At 46.8% G+C, this 24,347-nt stretch overlaps 1 long non-coding RNA gene across 1 annotated transcript; it reads left to right on the forward strand.

Annotated features, from left to right (window-relative positions):
• Positions 1-99: 99 nt before the first annotated feature.
• LOC104045845 (uncharacterized) lies at positions 100-23,980 on the forward strand. Its single transcript, XR_010373332.1, has 2 exons — positions 100-264; positions 21,436-23,980. It is a non-coding gene; the product is annotated as an uncharacterized LOC104045845 (long non-coding RNA).
• The last annotated feature ends 367 nt before the right edge of the window (positions 23,981-24,347 follow it).

The raw sequence follows: 24,347 nt of genomic DNA on the forward strand, positions 1-24,347 counted from the left end.
CTGACATTAATTAAGATTTCTTAGGACTTCAGTGGATTAATTAAATGGTATTTAAAGGTGTTAATTGTGGCGATATATTACTGTCATCCTACAGGCCTCAGGAGTAACTAGCTTGAAGTGCCACGCAAATGCTCTTTGCCACACTCCAGAACGAGGACTTAAAACCGTGACGAGGGACAGTACCTTAGTAGCCAACAGGGGAAGAGGGAGCCCATCCTGAGAGAGAAAGCAGGCTTACGTAGCCTGTCTGGAGAGAGACGGCAGGTATGGCAGACAGGGGAGAAGCGATGGCTGGCTGTGAACATGTACAGGGCAGAGTAGCATGTAATAAAGAAGGAAAATGGTTTAAGCTGAGGGGATAGCATTGATGTGAGAACAAATTTATTCAGCTGGACATGGCAAAGTTTAGGTTGGAAGGTAGGTAGTTCCTAGATGTAACTGTGTTTTGGAGCAGTCTTTGGAGCTGGTACCTGAGATGCTGGGTAATGGATGGATTCAGCAGAGGAAGTTCAATCTGCCTGAAAGGCCCATCTGATGCAGTGACAGGGAAAGGACACAGCTACCCTGAGAGTCTCTGCTAATTTTAGTTTCCTAAAGCCCATTCCATTCTGATGATCTGTCTGTTTCTTCGCTAAATAAATTACAAGAGGGGAAAAAATAGTTCAATGCCAAAAGTTTGGGAGGTGGATGAGAAGCCATAGAAAGTCCTTCTTATGTAGAAACTGAAACTGGGGGGGGGGGGATCCCCTGCCAAAGGGTCAAGTTGATTTCCGCAGATGTCTATGAAGAGTTCCTGCTGAAGATGGTCTCTTTCCACATTACCAGTTTACCATATAGGCTCAGGTGTTAAGTTACCTTCAATACTTCCCTCCCATCCCTCTCCTCTCAAGCACGTTTTGCCCAATATTTCTGGAAACAGAACTTGATTTGCAAGTTTGTAGCCTTCATCCAGCCTTACATCTGTCAGAGTTAGCTCATTTCATGGGATTTTAATTAATTCTTTACTTTGAAGAGAACGTTTAGATACTTCAGCAGAAATGCAAGAGTCAAAGCCCCTCTGCACTCAGCCTGTCCACATAAAAGCATATAACTGTACCATTAGCTACAGTTAATCCCTTTTGCCCACTTCTGAAGTCAAAGCTGCACATATTCCTAATTTTTTCCCACCCAGTCAGTGTCACAGGAGGGGGAGCCAGAAAAACAATTCCCCCTCCCCACGCACAAGCCACTGTCTATATTGAGATCTGAAATTTCCAAGGGATGGGATGTGGTCGTGCCATCTGGATTTAATCCAGACTTACATTCCAGGCTTAGATCTGAGAACTTCCACCTCCGGTCCTGAGACCGGCAGTTCTTACAGAGAACTTAGTTTACCTTTTAAGGCAAAATTCGAGGGTTGCGATAGTAGCTGCAGAGTGAAAATTCTTCCCATGCTGAATTTGTTTAGCAGATTTTACTCATTTGGATCCAGTGTCTTCTTTATATGACAGAACAGGAAATCTCATTTCTCTATAGGATCCTCTAATTGTTAGAGAATTTGACCAAGCTGGAAGAGCTGCTGAATGCTGAGGCACATGTGACCTGTTGCAGAGCAACTGAGCAGCATCCCTGTTTCATAGATGCAGGCCAGGCAGGTTTCTTACTCCGTCTCATACAAACAAGTGCTGAGTTGCTTTTCTCCCCAGTGTAGTGGATGTCTTTTAAAATTCATGACCTGCCAGTGCGTCCTCACAAGGGTGTTGGGTCAGGACACTTTTGCCCGACTGCTGGGCCCTGGGTGCTGCCTATTGATGCAGAGGAGTTTGGTCTCTTGGCAGAGTCTGTACAGGGGCATGACTCATGCTCAGTCGGGACAGCAGAAGCTGTTGCTGCCCTCATAGGAGGTACTCTGCCCTTCTGCTGAAAGGCACCACTCCCACACTGGGGCTGCTGCTGCAGTCTATAGCCCATCTGATTGACACATCCAGCAGTTGTTTATCTTAATTCCAGAATATCTCCCCAACATCCCTCCAGTTGCTTCAGATGTGGAAAATCACACAATAGTCTTTTTTTTTTTTCCATCTTGCATCCTTGAGTTTGTCTTGCTTTGTGCAGCACATGGCAGGAAATTATACATGAATCCTTTCAGCTACCGTGAGCTTTGCCACACTTGCAATGATTTGCATTCACACCTTTGTTTGCTACTCCCTCACACAGTTTCCTCCTTCTCTTAGAAAGAACCAGTAGACTCCAACCAGGATATTTTTAGTTAAGATTATTGCTGGGCTTCAGCCTGTCATTATTCTTGCATATCTTGGCCTTCGTTTCTTCTCATTAGCTATGTCCAGTTTAGGATCTTCAACTCTTTACATAGTCACCAGAGAGTAGAAGTACCTTAGAAAAAGTGAATCTGAGTGCTTCCTGTATCAAGGTGTGAGAGAGCGGGGAAAGGACTTAGCTCTGAGGTCAGAGCTCTCTATAGCTCTCTATAACTGGAATTTCCAGAAAGGAATTAAGTAGATAGCCTGCTCCTCTTTATATAGGAAGGGCAGCTGACAGAGGAGAGAAAGAAGTGGGTGTATCTTCTTTGTCTGAATTTATTTAAATTCCAGGCTCAGAGAGACACTCAAGTCATGTTTATATAGTAAAACATCTTTGGTACACCAGGTAGCTCTAGTGAGCTCCTACTGCTGCTCATATTTGTGTTAGTGTAGGCATTGGCAGGAAGGTGGAAGTCAGAGCAGAGGCAGGATTGTAAAGGTCCTTCAAACCAAGAAATTGACCCCCAGCAGTGAAAATGCTGTGCTGGAGCCTATGGGCTGTCTCTTTTAAAACAGTGTCAACGTTTGGACTTCTCTGTCAAGCAGAAGATTGCTAGAAATCAAGGGCATACCTTGTTCTCTCCCTCTCGCCCTGTAAAAGTGTACTGGTTTTGGCTGGGATAGAGTTAATTTTCTTCATAGCAGCCTGTATGGGGCTATGTTTTGGATTTGTGATGAAAATAGTGTTGATAACACAGGGATGTTTTAGTCATTGCTGAACAGTGCTTGCACAGCATCAAGGGCTTTTTTGTTTCTCCCAGTGCCCTGCCAGCAACTAGGCTGGGGCTGTGTGAGAAGTTGGGAGGGGATCGCCCCAACTGCAGGGATATCCCACGGAGTATGACATCAGGCTCAGCAATGGAGGTTGGCTGGGGCTGCTGTTGCTCAGGGGCTGGCTGGGCATCGGTCAGTTGGTGGTAAGCAACTGTTTTCTTTTGCATCACTTGTTTTTCTTGGTTTTGGTGGGGGTTTTTTTTTTGCTCTTTGTTGGTTTTTTTTTCCCCTCTTTTTAAATAATTAAACTGTCTTTATCTCAACCCACAAATTTTCACACTTAAATGTTTCCTTTCTTTTCCTAGGTGTAGTAATACAAATAGGATTGCCTTTTCAGCCTGGAAATAGGGATAAAGGCATCCTGTGAAGTCCTAATAGACTCTGATCTCTTTTGGGCAGGTGAAAATGATGGGATTTCAAAAGGCTGTCACCTTAAAATGTCTGTTGTAGGTACAGTACACCTACAAGCAAGGCTAGCTGTTGTGGTTTGTTTCAGCAAAGGCTTATTCTTGTCTTATGCATCTGGTATTTTAATTTCTTCTGCAAGGATCGGTATTTCAGTGAAGTAGGAGAAGGAGAAGCATTTCAGAATTAAATACCTGCTGATGATGTGAGAAGGTTGGGAAAAATCCCACTCCTGACTAGACCCAAGCTGGGAATTCCTGTGTGAGTGTAATCCCACGAACCCAGTGAGGCAACAGGGCTCTTCTGTTACCTGGGTGGCTTTTCTCCTTATTCGGCTATTCCATAGCATTAGATATTACTGGTCTTGAGAGGGTCATAAGAACTGTCTTGGAGAAAACAAGCAATAAACAGAGGGAAGTGTAAAGCAGTTTTGAGCTTTTATTTTTTCCATCAATGGTCAGGGAAACTTTATAGTTAAAGAATTAGTTGTTATAGTTAATATTAGTTGCTATAGTTGTAAAGTCAATTAGAATTAGCTCCTCGAAAAGAAACGATCCAAAAGGTTGAAAGGGAAGTGGCCAAGCAGTAGAGCAGAAGGACGCCTCACGTCGAAGTGGAGATGTTCCAGCAATGAAAATAGCATGAAAGTGTGTGGCAACAGGGGATATGAAACATCATAGGCGCAACCCACTCCTGTGAGTGGGAGGACAGTCTGTGTAACACCATAGCCTGTGTGTCACAGCAGAAAGCTGTAAGGATGAGCTACAGTCTTCCTGGTGTCCAGCTCCTTCCTCTTCAATGTTTCCATCTCCCAGTGTAAGCATTGGTGCATTCTGCCCATAGGGCTTGCTGTGCTATTTTGCAATAGCTCTTGTTGCTTAACCTTTGAGGTGCAAGAATGTATTATTCCTCCTCATGCTCTAAAGATTACAGATAAAGTTAGTGAGTGGTGATAAGGTATTAAAATGGGAAGTGTCAGCAATAGGGAAGAAGGGGCCAGTGCTAAAATATTAAGGGAGGAAATTAGCATATCATATCTCCAAATCTGAACTTGGGAGCTGCAGACTAGAGAAACTCTGTGACATATTCAGGTTATTGGAGTATATGAGGCTTCCATTCCTTGTTTGTCTTTGTACTGAACTCTTCAGAAAGCTGGCAAATGCTCTGTTTGCACTGTCTTGCAAACAGCCTAAGTCACGCAAAACTCTGGGCTTTATTTTCCAGGCTCCTGGTCCACTCTGCCTGCCAAGCAGCATAGGCAGTACCAGGAGGAGTGCAAGTGAGGACCAGCCAGGACAGCTGGGATGGGAGGTTTCTTGGGGTACTGTGACCCCACTGGCAGCCTTTTCTGCATGTGGTTTATTTGACCTGATGGTTTTGCAGCTGCTTTGAACACCATTCCAGCTGAGATCTATGGGGCTAGAGGACTCAGGAGTCAGTTGTCTCTGACTTGATGTGCTGAGCAAACCTAGTCTTGTCAGGTGTTGTCTTGGGGTGGTGGTAATGGTTGGAAAAGGTTTAATGTGTTGTTCTTGTATGTCCAGGAGACGTGGTAAAGAACCTAGAGTATCTAATGACTTATTTCAGGAATCCCTCCACTTAGGCAAGATGCATGTGCTTTCTTTTGGAAATGCACATTGTCCCAGCCCTGGGCAAAGAAGAGAAAAGCTGATTCTAGGAAATGTCCTTGAAAGAGATGGAAGCGCAAACATTGCATAACAAAGATGTTGAAAGGGATCAGCTGAGAAATTAAGACTGAAATGGCAAAAATACCTAGGGTTAAGTAATTCTTTTTACTTCAGTGCCTGGTTTCTCATGCCAATTGTCAATGTTGATTGTACGAGCAAACCAAGGGAGAGTAGAGGGGTATTGCTGGCTTAGCATTAGTGATGGATCATGTGATTGACCTGTATGTTGTGGTTTTATATAGAGCTCTGCTGATCTTATGGAGCTTTTATATACATTAGGAAATCTAGTGTCTTCAGACTTGCAAGTTGCAGCACTTTGCCCAAAATTCCTGCAGCCATCCCACAAGCTCCTAGGAGAATTAGAGTGTAGTTGTTATGGTTTGGGGTTTTTTTGAAGTACTTCCGTCCTGATATTTAAAGACCTCTAGTCTTGACAAGTCTCTGCTTTGAAGTTTAACTTGAAAAAGCAATTCAGAGTTCATGTTCTCAAAACGTTGCATCTTGTTTTCAGTGTGAAGTTTGATAATGTGCTAATTAAAAAAAAAATCAATGTTAGGACAGGAGACCTCTCTTGAGACACCTCCCTCTTAGCACTGATAAGGGATGATTGCTCACACAGGGAGAAAGTACTGAGCCATGTGAGAATGTGGTGTGGAGGAGTGGTGGCTTTACGTGGAGAGGCAATTCGGGGTGAAGGGTAACTGATTCTCTCCAGCCATCAGTACCACCAGGAAGCTTTCAGATTAACTACAGTCTACAAGGTTATTGCTGGGATACTCAGGTTTAAGCAGTGGCTGATCTGTTTCCCCAAAAGCCCTGAAGACCGTTATGTATTTCTGTTGTTTGGCACTATGAAATCTGCAAACATAGCACAGCTGGCATGTATTATTTCAGTGTTTAAAAAGTAGAGAAGTGGCTGGGTTTCCTTGCCTTATTTTTCACTACTTAGAGGTTAGTTCTCCTGCCTCTGATGGAGTGTCCTGAGCAATCTCTGTGTCTGGATGGTGCAAGGTAGGGCTTTTTTGCCAAGGTGAATTTTGTGAGGCAACGATGTCTTGGAAGAAGCAGTTTTGGGGAGGGAAGTCATGCTGGGCAACACAAACTTCATAGGCCAGGTTCTAAGATATGAAGCAGACATTCAGCCTGTCCAACCTGCAGCAGGAATGAGAGACCCTGTAGTGGAGGGGGGCAGCCACCACTTCAGTCACAAAACAGGAGCCAACAACTTTAATATGTGAAGGCATACAAACCCTGTGGATCCTTGTGCTATCTAGTGCTGAATTCCAGAAAGGTTTTCAGGGCTTGTGTAGCACCTGATCGTGTACTTTGGCTGGAGAAGGGAAAGAGGAGGCTGGTGCTTGCCACAGCTAACAAGTGTGCTGTTCTTCTGTGGGCGACTGAAGGGGGCAAGCTCTGGATTCCCTTCTGAGCCTTTGGGACCACAAATTGCTCCACACTACCTGTGCTGTCTGTACTACTGTCTCAGAAAGGTGATAACCTTTCCTATGTTTCCTTCAGATTGGTTCCCAAAATTGCATGGTGTCTCCTCCACACCAAAAACCCTGTCAAGATATATTTACCATGAAGGATGATGAGATTTTGAACAAATAATTGAGATTTAAATCTCCACTTAAAAGAGCAAATAAATTAAAGCTGCTTCCTAAACTTGTGTTTTAATTGGAAGAAGTGATTTCATCCTTCCCAAAGTCCTTGCGCTGTCTCTTGGGCTTGATAGCCACTGACCTAGTTTTCATGGAGTGATCTCGTGGCAGTGCAGTCCCTCACCAAGCTGCACTTGGATGAGGGAGAACAGTGCACGTGTATGGTGATGGTGCGTATGCCTGGAGTTTGATTGCTCTGCTATTCAGAGCTTCCTTGGGTAGAAATACTGTTTCATGTTTACTTGGCAGCTTTTCTCTTTGCTACTTGTTCTGGTTTAATTGTATGGAATCGTGTCTGTTCCCTGGTGTGCTGTCAGTTGTGCATGTTGCTGAATACAATGCCTTTGGGGGTGGTGGTGAGCACAAGTGACACCTTAATAAGATTCCCTGGAGAGATGTCTTTAGTACTAAGCTGCCCCCATTTCCCAATAATTGTCAGTTTAGGGCTTATTAGTCACACGTCCCTCCTTTGAAACAACTATTTTTAATGTTTCTGCTCTGTGCCGAGTCCTCAGAAGCCCTGTTAGGTTTTGACATCTTTGCTGATAGTGGCTGCTTTTTAATTGCTCAGGTAGCAGAAGTGGGGCTTGAAAACTCAATCAACATTATCTCAGCTGATCTCCCTGTCACCAGTGGATTTAAACAGATTAAGACATTCACAGGGATCATGGGTAGATGCAAAACACAGCTAGCTGTAGAGGCCAGGGCAGATCACATGCACCTAGACAGTTCTTCTGGGCATCAGCCATCCATGCCCTTGCCCTCAGCCAGTCTCTGCCACCTCACTGCCAGATGGGCTCTCCGCTGCCATGGTCAGGGACAGGTCTTTCTGCCAAGTGAACAACGTGGCCCTGGCAGCACATGACCTCTCCTGACTTCAGCTGCAGTGTCAGGGCCTTTTCTCCACTGGCCTTGATGCCCTTTTGCAGCACCCATGCCTCGGGACTGTGACTGCCAGCCCTGCATGTTAATTGTAACCCTCTGTGCAAGCTGAGGCAGCACACGAAGAGAAGCTGATATCTCTTAGCTTCTCCCAGGGGAGTCAGGGGAAGAAGCAACTCAGGGTAGCACACACCGGTACGGAACAGTGTGGGAGAAAAGAGCAGGTCTGAGGATGAAGTGCAGTGCAGGGAGCCAGGGCTCAGCTGTCTAGCGGTATTTGGCATGGCTCTTCTGCTGGAGCCCCATGTCTGCCTGCCTTGGGCTGTTTTCAATCCTGTCTCTCTCCTGTTCCATGGTTTAAGTCAGTGTGGTTTGGGCAGTGGCTAGTGAACAGGATCTGGGCTGCTGTTGCTTCCTCAGAGGAGATGGGGAGAGCCTGGTGTGTCTGCTGGCTAAAAGCTTGGCAGAGAGGAGACTGGGCAAAGCAGCTGCTGCTGCCAAATGGGGTTTTTGTCCCCAGACCTCTGGGGGCTAGGCTGGAGTCTGGCATTACCGCTGGCCTGCTTCTGGTCTTAATGAGCTACCTTATCTGTCATGCTCCCAATGGCAGATGGGGTCTCTTCAGGATTAATTAAGGATCATAACTGTGACCTAGTTACCAGACTTGCACTATTGTTACTGGAGGTCTCTGAGCCATCAGGCTGTTTGAGAGAGCTTCTTACCCTTGTCTGCTCTGGTTACTCACTCCGTATATCCTTCTGGGACTGACTGTGAACCCCAGGCAGGATCATGTTACATTCATTTCTCTAATAGATTATTGCCTTACCCTTGGGTAGGTAGCTAGCTGCTTCCCACCTAGCTGTGCACCAGCCGGTGTGGGGATTAGATATGCTGGCCTATATCTTTCACTGTGTTGTCTCCCATTTGAGAGGGAGGTCTGAAGATGGGGAGAGATCAGCTGCAAGATTAGAGAGGATGGTGCTGGAAACAACATCTTGAGACAGTCCAGTTCTGTGCTGCCATGTCTTAAACCATGCTGATGCTGAAGGGATATCTTGGGGTCTCTCTTCTCCCAGCCACTCAAATACTTCTCATTTCCAGTTTGTACTTCATTGTAGCAAGCTTTTAGGAATAATCCCCATAAAGGAATAGAAATTACTAGAGCTTGAGAAGTAAATGGAGTTCAAGCTCTTCTAACCCTGCTTTTTGCCTGCCAAATTCTCAGGTAGGGCACTCTTCCAGCTGGGGATGACTTCGTCTCATATTCTTGTGGTCTGCAGACCTGCTGCAACCAGATCCCTCCTTTGGCTGGGAAGGGGTTATACCACAGGGATCATGCTGGGGACTTGTCCTGTTCGCATCTTCCTGCTCTCTCCTTCCCCCTCTTTGCTGCTTGTTTGATGAGAGCTTGCCTTGCCCAGTGGATTGAATCTCAGGCAGCCGGACCATTGCATGGGCTCACAGCCTTGTGCACAGGGGCTGCACATGGCATGTTTACTGTTCACATGAGGAGGGTTTATGTTCCCGAAGGTCCCCTCAGTCCCCCATGGAGCTGGTCCTTAACCAGCCTGATGTTCTGCTCAGGGTCTGATTGTGTCCCTGGTGGGATCCCAGCAGCTCCTGCTGATTTCAGACAAGAAGAGCATGAAGGAGTCTGATGAGTGAGACCCCTGGGAAACAACGCCTCACTGTGTCCTCAGAAGCACCCGCAGCAGGGGAACTGCTTGGTTTTTCTCCTCTGCCTCAGAAAACATCTCTCATGTTCCAATGACCTGCTTATTATGTAGGTCATCATCAGCTGGAAGGAAAAAACAATTTCAAAAGTAGGAGAAATCTAGCAGGGTTCCTCCACTGAGCAGCTCTTTCTGGAAAAGCAGGGAGAGTTGCCCTGAGGGAGGTGGCAGGCAGTGTGGCCTATTTGTCTTCCACCTACCCTGGGCAGAGCAGTTGGAGAGGGGAAACTGCAACTGGAGGGATGTGTGATACCCTGAAAGCAAGCAGATCCAATGTGCCCTCTGATGGGGGAACAGTGCATTAAGGTAGACAACAGAGAGACTTGAGTGGTTAGGGGCTGTTTGTCTTTCGATGACTTTCTTGGGCTTGGTCTTTGTAATTAGGAGGTTGTTTCTGCTGGTCATATGTGTGCACAGTGGAGACTTGGGCCATATGTGCTGGAGGAGCAGTCCCTGCAGGGAGACAAGTCTGTCGCACCGGGGGTGAAAAGGGGACACAGAACAAGGAAACTCCTCTGGATGCCAAAAGTAAAACAGACCCGAACCAAAATTCATCCCAGTGTCATTCCAGTTCCATTAACCTGGGGCTGCTCCACTTTGCTTGTACCAGAGCTGACACCTTGTGATACTGACTGAGAAAAGAGAAAGCCCTTAATGTAAACTCCTGACTGTAACCTAAGCAAGGGACAAGTTGTGCTGTGAACAACAAGTTTGGTAAAGTCCGACATCACTCATACTTGCCTCTGATGCAGTAGCTCTTAATACCCTTCACTATCCTTGCTTGTCTCCCAAATCCCCTAAATACCAACTAGGCTGGAGGCACCTTTTGCCCTGGCTACTTCCCTCTTGGGGAAGTGGGTGTGTGTTTGTTTGCTGGCCAGCCAGCTGGCAGCCCTTTCCTTAGCAGGAGAACAAATGTGGCTCTGCTTTCTACTTGCTCACTGAGGGATTTCTTTTTTCCTTCAGAATGTGTAGAAATGTGTTGTTTTTGAGACAGCCAGGCTTCACAAGAGAAGCTGAAATCACTCACAGGCTTCACTAGTAATCAAGGTGAGGCAACATGATCTCCTAAGTTGTTAACTTAGGAAATGAGATTTCAATATGCTACATTCATGGCGATGAAGAGGTGTATGGGGTCCATGAAGAGGTGGGTTGTGCAGCAAGCAGAGGGCTCTGCTTTGTTGTTTGCTGAGTCCCCTCCTTGGGTTCCCATCATAGCTATGTGGCTGCTCACAATAGCAGGGCTGGCTGAGCAGCCCCTTGCTGGGCACATGCTGTTGCTGCATTCACCCCTGCTAAGCATTAGTGAAGCCTCTTCAATTGCAGGAGGCTCATGGCACAGACACTTGTGCTTGAAGGTGTGACTGATCTTCTCCCAGAACACAGGTTCTTGCAGAGCCGCTTGCTTTGTTTTAGATGTTCTCATCTCCTGCAGCCACTGCTCCTCACTTTACACCAGCATCTGCTGCACTAGCTAGATAAAGCACATACATCTGACTGTGACTGGACTGTCCTCCCCCTTCAGCATCTTGTTCTTAGTGGTTTTTATTTAATATATGAAGATGTCTCCACAGAACCCAGTTCTCCTGCCTTGTTGATCCTTAGCCAGCACATGGAGGGTCATCTCTGACTCCTGTCCCACCAACTTGGTGAGGCCGAGCAGTGAAAAAAAATTCTTCTCCGATTTTAACCCCCCTAGGGGCTGTGCCAACATATTTGTTCACCTGAACCAGGTGAATCATACATTCTCCCACTACCTCGGCAAACTCCACCGATGTGCAGTGGGGCTGGGAGGGGGGAGAAAGCAGCTGGTTGTGGATGGTTGCTCATGGGTGCTAGTGCTGGAGCTGCTGAGCCTGGAGCTTGGTGGTCAGGGGAGCCCTACGCTTCCCCCTGCAACTCGGACAGGTTGGTCGCAGCTCATGGGCAGCTCCTAAGCCAAGTCCAATTCTTGCTTTAGAAAAGAAGGACTGTCCTTTTCTGAAAGACTGCTGGTCCCTCTCCTAAACGACTGGTTTTCTGCAAGTCAGAGCTTGGTGACTTCTCAGGCCAAGGCCTGTTGCTTATTAGCTGTCTAACCCATGGGTAGGCAGTCCTCCTTGATTCATCACACAACAGTAGTCTAGAGAGAAGTCAATGTAGGAGGCAATACAGCAATGCCATTTTGAACAGAATGACTTTTTTTTCACCTATAGTAAAAAGACATCTTCCATGCTTTGTGCACCCATGCAGAGCAGAGCATTAAGAAAGCAGGCAAGCAGGCATATATCTTAGCTGGAGGAACTGCCATGCGATCTGCCAGTGTACCAAAGACAGCTTTGAAATCTTACTCAAGATGTAGGATTAGGTTAAGTTCCTAGCACAAGATTTTCTGAGTTAGACAGGGGACGGATGCACTGAGGCTGGGATTGCCACGTTTGCTTGGTGAGTCCTTGCACAGTGAGGCTGCTGTGTGCTGTAGGCAGCAGAGTGCTGGAGCTGTCATGTACTTGTGGTGAGAATGTTGAGGATAGCCTGTTATCTTTGCCTGGAGAAAGGTTTTGATTAGAAACTGTCTCATAAATGTGTGGTTATTGAATGAGTTGCTCCTTCAGTATGTATGAGCCATGTCCATATATGTGCCAAGTGCATCTGTCCTGGGCAGGCATGCAGCTGGTCTAAAGTAAAGCAGATGAGCTTTCCTCATCACAAGCTTTTCCTCATCAAGCTTCCTCTAAATTGCTCCCTGCATGGAGCAATTCACCAACAATATTAAACACAGCAGCAGGGATGAGTCAAGCAGATCTTGTCAAGGCTGTCCTATTTTTTCTCTTTTTGGTTTTATTATAAATTGAATCCACTGTGTCACAGGGTACAATGCTGTTCCCAGCATGATTGGTGGCAACAAATAGCTACCCAGGAATGGTATGTATTGTGTGGTAACTGGGGAGAACCTCATGTTCCCAACATCTCTGGCCTGTCTGCGGCTTGTTCCCATGAAATTGTGGAACTTAACTAAAGGATGATTGGGCTGTGAAAAATAATTTTGACCACTGATTAACTGAGAAGTTGGTGAGGCCATAAAGTTAGCAAGACAGAGCGTCTAACTCAAGTTCTTAAATGGGAAGCAAGGCGACCTGGTGTAATGAATGGTGGTACTTTCCCAAGGGAGTAATGGGTGTTATGGTCCAGACATAAACCAGTCCCGAGGTATTGGAGGGCAGGTTGAGACCTGTGCAGGCAGGCTGGGGTTCTTGCACCTCCTTGGAAAGTGTCTGGTGTTGCTCTGGTTGAGAGATGAGGTTAGGTGGCCCTTGGACTTGACTTCTTGAGATGGCAGCGCTCTGCCTAGCCTGGGGCTCTGCACAGCTTTCTGTTGCGAGACCACATCTCCCATTTGCTCAACTTAGCTCATCTCAAGATAAGTCTTGATACTGTTTAACAGAGGTTTTCACCCAAACCACAGGACAACAGTTTAACAGTTACAGTAGCCTCAGATGTTGCTGAATTATTGTGGGTGGTGCAAGAGCTGTACTGGAACATGGAGGGTCTTTAAAGTAAACACCAGCCTGGGTCTTGAATAATAATCAGGGATGCTAGCGAGTTGCTGTCCCACCAATTGCTTGTCTTGCAAGCTTCAATTGTCCTACGAATGAAACAACCTTTATTTGAATTAATCTCAAAGTAGAAGATGCTTGAAGGAATAAAACACCTTGGCTGTTCATGCTGCAGTGAGCTTGCTGCAACCCTGGGGTTGCTCTTTCCTGCATGTCCCTCACCATGCCAGTGCTCAGGTCCTGGATTCCACCTTGGGTGGTGCAGTGGCCCTATTCCAGACCTGGGCTGCCCGGGGCGGGAGTGAGGAGCACAGCTGGGCCCTGCCGGGCAAGAGAGGAAGGACATGGAGATAACTGTGTGCCTCTGGGTGCATGTTGAAGGAGGTGAGGAGGTGGGGTGAGGTCACTGGAAGCTCAAAGGGATGGTCATAGCATGGCTCTGCTCTTCTTTCTGCAGCCTGCACGCAGATCCTAGCAGCATCTGTCTTTGTCCCTGCACTGCCCCCTTGATCACAACGTATTTTCAGACACTGCTGAGTAAAGCGGGCAGGATACCCTCCCCACCAAGTCTTCATGAAGAAGAGTGAGATGGCTTAATTACAACCAGAATCACAGCCTCCAGTAAGCCACTGACATCTCTGGTAGCTCAGCCCAGTATGGCCACTGCAGCTTGGAGTGGGACCATGCAGGGAACTGGCTTTACAGCTCTCTTGTGGTGAGTGAGATAGTGTTGGGGGAACAAGAAAGTAGCCCAGTGTCCCAGCATGAATCAGCCATCCATTTATGTACAGCTACTGCTTCTCCAGTGGTACTAGGCAGTCCTGCAGGGTGATGGGCTGCAAGGATAAAGGACTGACTCTCCTCTTGTGACAGGAGGGTTTATGCTAGGTAGTTGTGGCTGGTTACTGTTTGTGAGACAAGAACAAGACTCCAGATTTGGACTGAAGAGCTTCCCTACTGTCTGGGCATTCAGGGCTGAAGATCTGGTAGCTAGATCATGACTGTTCAAGCTTTTTTAGTTTGGAGGGTCAGTCTGTCTCTCTGGGAATTGAGGAATGAGGCTACAAACAAGAATTTTCTGGTTTGATGCCTTTTCAGGTTTGAAGCTGTAATTCTCTTGCATTCTAAAGGATTTTTGCTTTGCCGTTATATGATTCACTATTGGCTTCCTTTTCCATGTCTTTTTAGCTGAACTTCATGATGGGACATGGTTGTGCTGTGGTTGTGCTGACTGCCTGCCAGAGGCTTTGAACATGGTGGCCATGCTTCAGTTCAGTGTAAAGCTCAAAGAACAGTAAAGCTTGTAAAAGTCCCCAAGGGATCTCTGAAACTACATACCCAGCAGATAGAGATCTTAAAATACACTGACCAAGGAAGAGGCTGTAGCAGACTTGAACCATAGTAGCCATGAGGAAAAAAAACCCCAAACATGCAGAAATTAATTATCCAAATACTAAATCCATTAGGGACCAAGTTTCCTTAGGTCTGCCGCTGATGGAGCTTCTTGCATGGCAGAGGAAACAAAGTTGCTCACAAATTAGAAACCAAGTGAGTGGAAGAAAAAATCTGGATTGCCTGCAACTACTTGCCAGTAGTGTAAGGCAGACAAAGGATAAACATTAATTTCTATGTAGTATCTTCTGTACTATTTTTCACTTGCCCAGTGCTATTTCATTGTAGCTATCTGGAGAATGGGATGGCACACACAGTGCTGGGGGGAAGAGGTGATTTTGCAAGAGGATATAGCATCAATACCCACCTTTGTGAGATATCCTGCCAGGCCAGGGCTGCTGTTGCCAATTAGGCTGAATGCCACTGAGCTGCTGGAGTGAACATGTGCTGCTGCAGGATTTTGCCTCAGGCAGGGTGCTACTTGCAGCAAGCACAGGCAAGAGGATTTGGCCTCAGCATCCAGGGTTGCTTCCTCTTTGGAGTTACTCTGCTGCAGTCAGTTCCATTATGTACGATGGTATCTTTGGACAAATGAGGAGGTGATGACTTAGCCTGTGTTATAACCCCTGCCCTGGGTTTCTCCAGGCCTGTCAGTTATGAGTCACTGTTTGTTTACAAAACGCATGCAAATGGTATCAATACAGAGTAATGCTATTACAGATGCTGGTGTTTGGACATCAGGCTGTGTTTGCAGAGCAGAGACAGAGTAGTTGCACAATATGTGTAAGTAGTCACCCACCCCTAAGAAAATCAGTCCGATGTCTCAGTTTGTCCACCTGACCAATTGCTTTAGGCCAGGGTATGTAAGGGGTTTGATTTTTCTGCTGCAAAGGTGGTTTAGCATGCATAGGCTTTGAATCATCTTTCCACCTCCTCTACTGCATAAAGCATTAGGTCAAAAGCCGTAAGAGCTTCACATCTGCACAGCTGTATTTCACTTGGGAAGGGAGGGGTTGTATAAAAGATATGTTTAACTTAAAACAATGTAATGACTTTACTAGTGATTTTTTTTTTTAATGCTAAAGCCTCCTCTCCATAGTCTAAGCCCATAGCAACCATTGTGAATGCTAACATCACCAGCAGAGCAGTAACCACAGCTCAGTGCAGGGGCAGTGTTTGGTGCTGTACCACGCTGTACAAGGACATTCACCTATGTAAGAGCTTATAGTGTGGCTGGCACCAGGAATGTTTAACTTATAATTATGTCATCTGGATGTAACCTGATTTATAGCAGCAAGGAATTGTTCCTGTAACTGTGCAAGATACATGTATAAAGCAGTTGCAGTAAAACCATGCTTTTGCTGTTTGGTTGAAGTTGTAAGAACAAGGCGGCCCACTCCAGAGGCGTGACAGAAAAACTGCTCTAGCATAATCCTGACCTAAGATAACAGACAACAGGTAGGTGCAAGTAGTTGTTGGGCTAGCACAAGAATGTTGGGAGTCTTTTTTTATAGTTAATGTAAATAAGCTGTCATGGAAAATTCTCATACTCCTCCTCTTTGGGTCATTTTTATCCATGACACCAATGATTGCAACATCAGCATGACTAATCCCATGCATGGGATTTATCTAAGATGTCTGTTTCATCTGAGGTTAGTGTTTGTTTGCACAGTGTGTTGTAATACTTTACAAACAAGAAGCAGAGCAGCCCTGTGTAGAGGCGTCTGTCCTCTTTGGAGATGGTGGCCTGTCTTCTGCTCATGCTTGCAAGAGACAGCAGGAAGAATTAATGCATGACACATTTTGAGAAACAAGCCTGTAAAATCCCACACCAGCAGGTAAGGAGGCTTTGTTTTGCACAAACAAAATTGAATGTCAGATACTTGTGTCTTGGCTGACTGTATGTGACAGGCAATTCAGACCAAACGCCCATCCAGCTAGCATCAGACACTAAGGGAAGATGCTGGTGTGCACTATGCTGCTGACAATCCTCTGAGCCAGAGGATACAGCCCAGGACATAAAAGTGCTAGTGAACCCATTCTGCATTGATCTGTCTAACTCTTCTATGAACTTGCTTCATTTAGACGCAGAACTTGGCAATGAGTTAGACAGCTCTGCATCATTCGGAAATGAACTTCCTTCAAAGAAATTAGTATTGTGTGTTCAATATCAGCTGCACTTTCCTGCCCTCTAAACTCTAAGATAGCATATCACGGTGTCGTAAAACTTGCTGGTCTTTACAGCTCACAGTTTGAAAGGCATAAGGTTTCATTTTGGCTAAGTATCCTGTAATGTCAACAGCTTGCATTTCTGACATCTTTTGTCATGGTGTAAGTATTTATGGCAACTATGTTATGCCATAACATAGTTTTCTTCCTGAAGGTCAGGACAGTTGCAGATGAAATAGCCTATCACTCCCTGTGCCAGTCCCTTACTGTACCTCTGCAATTTCTAATAAATGTTTGCTGATTAGAAAACTTACACTTGGAGTAATTTGGCAGAACTAAATGCTGACAGCCCTAATTGTTCAAGAAGTTGACTTAGCAAGTGGGGTCCTTCCCCTCTGCCTTTGTGATGCACCTAGGTTTTTGATGAGGGCCATTCTGCATAACTGGGAAAACAAAACACGGGCTATATTAGCACGAAGTTCTCCTAACCCCTGATATCGGACACCTGCTCTCTTCGTGTGAATATAAAATACTGAAAGACATGTAATAAAAATAACAGGAGTTGGAAACAACTGGCCTGGCACCTCAGCTCTAATTATAACAGTGTTCACCCACTGCCTACACTTGGCAGAGCTACTGTCTTCTGTGAACAAAGCACCCAACTTGAACGAGTGCTGGGCCATTCTCCAGCACCTGGTTTAGTGCACACTTCTCTGGGCTGGCAGTGTCTTCTCATGCTAGTTCTCCAGGGGAAGTCCCTCACACAGAACAAGTTTCAGTGGATCACTTCCTCATTCTGTTCTTCTGCTTCTACTTGCACATGTTAAAAGTTACCATGAGCTTGAAAATTGGGCAGTAGCTATGCAGCTCTTGAACTGGTGTAAGTATGAATGCAGCTATGGTGGAGGCTGTGGAACCTGCTCACATCAGCTGAGGGTCTGGTCATTCTGTGCAGTGGTGGTTATTCAAGAACCCAGGCAAACCCTGAGGAGCAGTTGAGTGTGATATTCCCTCTGTTCTCCTCTTGGCTGCTTAGAACATCCCAAAGCCCAGCAGGTATTTTCCATTCAGCTGTGGTAGCAAGCTATGTAGATAAATATCTACATATTCAGCAGGGTGAGCAGGAGGGTTTTTGTGTGTCCCCCTTTAGGCTGGTCTGGATTTTCTCCTGTTCTGCCTCCCTTTCCCAGATACTTCCTTCTGTGCTTCAATAAAGCCGGATATGGTGTCACTTCTGGTTTTGTCTTTGGAAGAGTAAACAAAACATACAGACAAAAGCCAGCTATTTAAAACACATTCCTCTGCTGTGACTGGGAAAAAAATCTCTACTTCAGATACAGGCATCCACTGTTTGCATTGCTCATCCTCCTGGCAGGGGTTATGGGCTTTGTCTGCCTCACTTGGTTCGAGCCTAACCTTTCTGATCTTTCTATTTTTGAGATGCTTGATATACCGTCCCTTCCTCCCCCATCGATCTGGGTTCCAGCTGCTTCCCACATCTTCAGGAGCTGATAATGGGTCAAGGTACAGTGATAGACAAGAATGCGGTTGGATTTGATAGGGCTTGGTTTATCTATCAGGTGCTTTGGGGACCTGGCGTTGAGCTGAAAGGCAGAGGCAGAGGAATGTGTCTGCTCTCCAAGAGGGAGTAAACCTGACCAAGAAATGCAGGGCTGGGTGACTTGTGGTGGGAAGTAAATTCTTCTGAGAAGGCCTGAGGTGCTGCAGGGGACTATGGCCTCTCCTACACCTCAGGATGACTCAAAGCATCATATTTTAAACTCTCTGCAGCTGCAGCACATCTCTTTTTTTGGATTTGTCTCTCTTCCTGTGACAACCAGCAACTTTCTTCCCCTTTCTGCTTTTGCAGAAGACAGAATGAGTTGCTTCCTGAAGGTAGAGATGGAAGAGCTGGCTGCGATCACTGGGTCCTGGCTCTCCACCCCAAAAGATTTGCTGTGTTGCCAGCAGCTGCGTATTGCTTGCTGTTCCTTGGCTTGTGTAAACACTTGGCGAGCTTCACCTTCGGAGGAAGCCTAAATTGCTGAGGATTTTCCGGAGATAAAGTGGAAGTCAAAAGCTGAATATGGACACTTTTCAAGGGTCAGAACATGGTATGAACTGACTTGTTAGCTGAATCTGTGTTTTGGGTAGAGGATTCCCATCCATATGCAGAAGTCTGAAGCTAGCAGTGAAACACCTTCTGCTCCTTCCATTTCCCAGCACTTAATGCAGTATTAAAGCTCTATTACAGCATTTTGAAGACCTCACTCTTAGATATAAACATTTTTATAGAGGAAATACTGTACAGAAATGTTTGTGCTGCTCCCTTGTCCTGCTGCTGGTGAATCTCCCTCTGTTGACAAGCTCTTCGTTCATTGGCATGACAGCAGCAAGCGGGCTCTTAGCACTGTTTACAAACTTAGCCAATGCTTAGAACAGACTGTTAGTAACCTGGGACTGCTAACAGGGTGAGCTCAGGAGATGTTCTGGGCTCTCAGCTGTCTGCTGGGTCTCTGTCACCATAGAAATACCCTCCCGTGTTATAGAGCTCGCAAATTGCTGTACCAATTGTGAAACCTCCCAGGGCCAGATCCAAATGCTGAAGGGAAGAGAATCACTGAGTCCCACCACCTTGAGATCAGATCTTTCCTTTACAGAAATTGCTCCCGGTCCTGTAGAGAGGGGGTTGATTCAAAAGCTTTACAAAGCAGGATTCATTTTGTTGCTTTTGTTCCTACTTTTGAAAGAGCAAAGAGAAGCAGAGGGACCAAGAAAAACAGGGGGTTGCACCCCTCCTGTTTTTTCCATTTCCTCTGCATAACCCTTGTAGTGTTTTACTTCCAGCTGATCCTACGAGCAGCTGCTGGGAGACTGTGGAAATCTGGGAGGGGAGCATGGCTGGGTGCAAGCCTATTCCCTTGCAAAAGGAGTGCTCCTCAAATCCCAGAGCCCTTCTCTGTCTAGAGAAGAAATGGGCAGCAAATGGGAAGAGATTTCTATTTTGTTGCATTTATTCAGCTTGGGAAGCGTACTTCCCCTCACCTTTCCTGGAACAACCCAGAGGGAAATAAAGGGGACCAGGAGGGACCTAGTCAGGGTACTGCATGGGGAAGGTGAAGCAACATCTGGTTGAGGAAGGACCTCTCCAACCCTGCACTGTGGACACCGGCTGCTTCCCAGCCCTGCTGCTCCCTGCTCTCTGCCCAGGACTGCGAAGCAGGAGCTCAAGAGCCACCAGCACAGCAAAGATATTTCTGCAGGTGTCAGAAGTACCCAGCAGGAAAACTTCCCAAACATGGCATTGGGATGCCCAATGCTGTGGCTGTCCCCACTTCTCCCTGAGGACCCAATCCCAGAGGCAACTGGACACAGCACCATCCTCTCATTGCCTACAGCCATTCAACACAGCTTTATTGACTTCTGGGCTCTGGAGACGCACCACCAGTGGCTCTGGGAGTGAAAAGCAGCAAGTGGTCTTCAGCAATGTCTCCTCTGGCTGTTCCCTTCTACCAGGGCACCACTGTCAAACATGACCGTGATGTAACGCTGTGATGTCACCACCATGCAGCACAGGCATTGCAGTGATGTGCCAGAATATCCCACTGGTAGCCACAATCAGCCGGCGCCAGTTGGCCTTTGCTTGCTGGCTGGCAGGACAAGGCCTGGCTGTCCAGGGCAACGGCCAGCAAAGGAAACTTTGGCCCAGCTGGGGCAAAAGGAACCAAAAGGGAGCTGACTCCCGCAGAAACACCATCCCTTTCTGTTCCACACGAGCCAGGGCCATCAGCAGACATGACTTCTCCTGGCTTTCCAGGACAGGGGCAAAGAGCACCTTGTGGTGCTGCTGTACGAGCAGGAAAGGAGGAGTGGGATGTCCAACCTGGCAGCGACAGACAGGAGACCAGATGAATCCCTCCTGTTTCCACCAAGAGCGCAAGAAAAGCCAATGGATTCTTATCCCTCTGCTTTCCACAGAAGCTTTGGCAAATGGTGAAAAATGTCCAGTTTCGGTCTAGTGATGGGGTGAGGGTGGAAACTGCATGGCCATCAACGAAGAGCTCTTCAGAGAGAAGGTGCTGGGCAGGGGAGGACCTCTGTGCATTTTTGCCACGCAGAGCGTGAAGAGTTTCCTTTGACAGCTGAACCTCTATGGATTCACCAAAATGCAACAGCATTCCTGAAGATCTGCCTCCCTGCCAGAATTCCTGGCAGAAGCAGCAGCTTCTTCTCACAGCCAGGTACAGCAGTTGCTCTGCAAATCAACTAACGCTCACAAGTGGGGGAGAGATGGACCTTCACATCAAATAAGGCCTTGTAATAGAGGAGATGAGGATGGTAGCAAGTCGCCTGGTCTTAATTTCCCTCTTGTATCATTTTCAGGAAGGTTTAAGTTAGTCTTTTCAACTGGTAGAAACACAGATAAAATAGAGTTTGGTTATATCCACTATGCTTGAACCTTTTAAATGGAAAGACAGACTCAGCGTAGCCTGATTTCTTGTAATGTCTTTGCTATGCAGCTGGCTGTACCAAATGTGAAACCTTCCTGCGGCACCTGCTGAATGCCAAGAAGATACACCTGAGGACCACAGTATTACCTGCCTGCACATATCCACATTGAAGTTGCTGAAAAGTCATGGTATTTGGCTTTCGAAAGTGGTTCTCATGCTTTTGAAAATCCTACACTGCTCTGCTCCCAGATGGCAAAAACCCAGGGGTGATGATGACTGAACAGAACCATCACATAAGGTTTTAGCCTGAACTTTAGGTTTCAAATGCCGCCAAGAGCCCTTTTCATTATCCATGCTCGTCTTTTGCAAACCTTAGTTCTCCTAGCTTGGGGTTTTCCAGTCTTGGGATGGTGGCAACTAACTCTTCTCCTTTGCTTCTTTTAGATACTCTATTACTATAACCCCAACTTTAAAAGAGAGTATCCCCACTGGCTGGAAAAGTGCAAGAGGAGAGTTGGCATCAAACAGTGAGCCCCAGATGCACCGGAGGTGGATGGAAGGCACCCCTCCGAAGCCCAGACAGTCAGCCTGCAGGGGACATGCAGGTGTCTCCACTTGTGATGGCTGCACCCACCAAGCAATGGGCTGAAGCACCTCCTGGCCTCAGCAGTGCCCATCCATCTCCACTGGCAGCTGCTCCCATGCTTCCAGAGCCTTCTGGAGCAGAAGGCAGCAAGGGGTTCATCCCTCTGGCCCTCTTCTCCCTACCACTACACAACAGCCAAACCCCGGATGGCCTCCAGTGTGATGCTTATGCTCCTCCATGGTTTGCAGTGCCCGTAGTGGCAGCAGCCTCAGTTTTGCCAAGGCCAAGGCCACCCCATGGGGAAAGCCCAGCTGTCCCCCACTGCCCCACCAGCACCTGCAGCCCCCACGCTGCAGATGGACTCCAGTGTAGCACATCCTAGAGGGGTCACAGAGAGTCAGCAGCAAGTCAATAGTGTTGTTAATTAATAGCATTGTTAATAGATAGAGCTTAATAGAGATGCTAAGAAAGAGAGACAAGCAGAGTTGGTAATAAACCAGACAATTAACCAGTTGTCCTGTCCTGTTTGTGCAGCAGAAGCCCAGGCTGAGTTTATATTTCACCCACCAAAATGAAAGCAATGGGTCTACAAGCCCCTTAATAATTGTGCCCAACAATCAAGCTGAGATTCTTAGAAATCAGAGATCTTGCAGGTACTCTGAGAGCCTTCCAAGTTTGCAGAAGCTCCTCTAGAAGCAAACCACAGTGGGAACACAGGTCTGACCAAAATGCAGCTGATGGAATTGTCCTTTTTAGAAAAGCTAACCTGCACCTGGGGACATTGTGGCTAGTTAAACAGGTGTTACAAACCTCTGGGTTTGCAACATGCTCTCCAGCCAAGGGCATGCATATTGCTCCTCACTTCATTTTTCCAAGCCCTTGGGCTGCAAAGTGGGTGAAAAGCAACAAGTAATGTCTCCTCTGGGTGCTCCCTCCTGCCAGGTCACAGGTGCCACCCTGCATCATTGCTGCCATGTGGCACGGGCCACATGGTGACATCTGAGACTGTCCCGTGAAACCTGCAGTTGGCCAGTTGGCACCACTTGGCCTTTGACTGGTGTATGGCAAGACAAGGTCTGGCTGGCCAGAGTGATGGTTGCCAAAGGGAGTTTGAGCCCAAATGAGAGGGGATGGTTTCAAAGGGAGTCATCACCTGGTGTAATCTCCTCCTACTCTTCCTTAGAGGAGCTGGGGGAGTTGTGAGGCTCAGCTTGTCTTGTCTCTCCTGAGTGGGATGATCAAGCAGCTGGGAACACTACTATAGGAGGAATGTCTGAAGAAGGGTCTTTCCAAGCTTGGAGTGATGACAACACACCTGGAAGAGATACTCCTGCTTCTTTTGAGTAGAGCACTGGTGTCCTGGTTTCGGCTGGGATAGAGTTAATTTTCTTCATAGTAGCTACTATAGGACTGTTTTGGATTTGTGCTAAAAACAGTGTTGATAATGTGGAGATTTTTTAGTTGTTGCTAAGTAGTGCTTACACTAGTCCAGGACTTTTTCAACTTCCTGTGCTCTGCCAGGTGCACAAGAAGCTGAGAGGGGACATGGCCAGGACAGCTGACCCCAACTGACCCAAGGGATAGTCCATATAAAATGATGTCATGCTCAGGATACAAAGCTGGGGGAAGAAGGAAAGGGCAGGACATTCGGAGTGATGGCATTTATCTCCCAAGTAACGGTTACACATGATGGAGCCCTGCTTTCCTGGAGATGGCTGAACACCTGCCTGCTGATGGGAAGGAGTGAATGAGTTCCTTGTTTTGCTTTGCTTGTATGTGCATTTTTTGCTTTACCTATTAAACTGTCTTTATCTCGAGGAGTTTACTCACTTTTCTGATTCTCTCCCCCATTCCACCATGGGGGAGTGAACAAGTGGCTGTGTGGTGCTTAGCTGCTGTCTGGGGTTAAACCATGACAGCTGGCAAAACCGAAGACCTCTCCTTCCTCAAGCAGCTCTTGAAAATTGCCCACAGCAATGAGCTTCAGTCCGTTTGGTGGGTTGATGATGGAATCTTTGTTGCCATCAATGAAGAAATGTTCAAGAAGGAAGTGCTGGCCAGAAGAGGACCTGAGAGAGTTTTTGAACTGGACAGCATGGAAAATGTCTGTCATCAGCTCAGCCTCCATGGGTTGTGTGAATTGCTGGAGGTGTCCTACTCATCTGACTCCAGGGATGAATTTCCAGCAGAATAAGCAGCTGCTCCTGCTCCTAGAAAGGTACATCAGTTCTTCTGCACAGGAGCTGCTGGGAGAGATGGGGATGGCTGTAGATGTTCTCACCTTCATTTCTTTCTCAGGGCATTTCTCAGGTGGAAACCCAGGACTGGTGATGACTTAGCAGAACTGTATCATCACGTTTGAGACAGCCCAGGCTTGACGTTTTCAATGCCTTTGAGAGTTCTTTTCAATACCCACCTTTATCTTTTGTGATCAAAAGCTTTAGTTCTTGTATCCTTGCATTTTTTCCATGTGGGAAGTTCTCCTTTGCATTTTTTAGCTTCTGTGCTTCTACTACAATCCCAACTTTAAGAGGGACCATCCCCAGGTGCTGGAGAGGTACAAGCCAAGAGTAGGACACAAAAGGAGAGCCCCAGCTGCATCGCATCTGGATGAGGAACTGGAGGAAAGCTGCTTCTGAGGAAGCTGCCAATGTCTTTGACCTGTGCAGGGAACCTCTATTGGGGTGCAGAAGGAAGTGTTTGCACCAGCTCCACCACAGGACATACCAGTGTCTCCCCCCTCGGAGGTCCCCACCAAGAAAGTGCCGAG

Source organism: Phalacrocorax carbo, chromosome 6, assembly GCF_963921805.1.
Source record: "Phalacrocorax carbo chromosome 6, bPhaCar2.1, whole genome shotgun sequence".
In the NCBI taxonomy this organism is placed as follows: Eukaryota; Metazoa; Chordata; class Aves; order Suliformes; family Phalacrocoracidae; genus Phalacrocorax; species Phalacrocorax carbo.